Source organism: Octopus bimaculoides, chromosome 2 (assembly GCF_001194135.2).
Source record: "Octopus bimaculoides isolate UCB-OBI-ISO-001 chromosome 2, ASM119413v2, whole genome shotgun sequence".
Classification (NCBI taxonomy): Eukaryota; Metazoa; Mollusca; class Cephalopoda; order Octopoda; family Octopodidae; genus Octopus; species Octopus bimaculoides.
The window spans coordinates 90,984,347-90,984,558 of record NC_068982.1 but is presented as its reverse complement, the minus strand read 5'-3'; positions in this window follow the sequence as shown (position 1 = coordinate 90,984,558).

Genomic DNA, 212 nt, shown 5'->3' with positions numbered 1-212 from the left:
TATGGAGGACTGTTTTTTGTCGTCATATTGTCTCAAATGTTCATTTTGTCGTTCCACAATGCTCATAGATGCCACCCCTATGTATGTCATGTTCATGTCTTTACAAGCACATTCTATGCATCTCATGCTGTAAACTACATTTCGAGTTCTACAGTTAATGCTAGGGCTAATCTTGCATATCATGCAGTTATCATTAGTGCATATGGTATTCT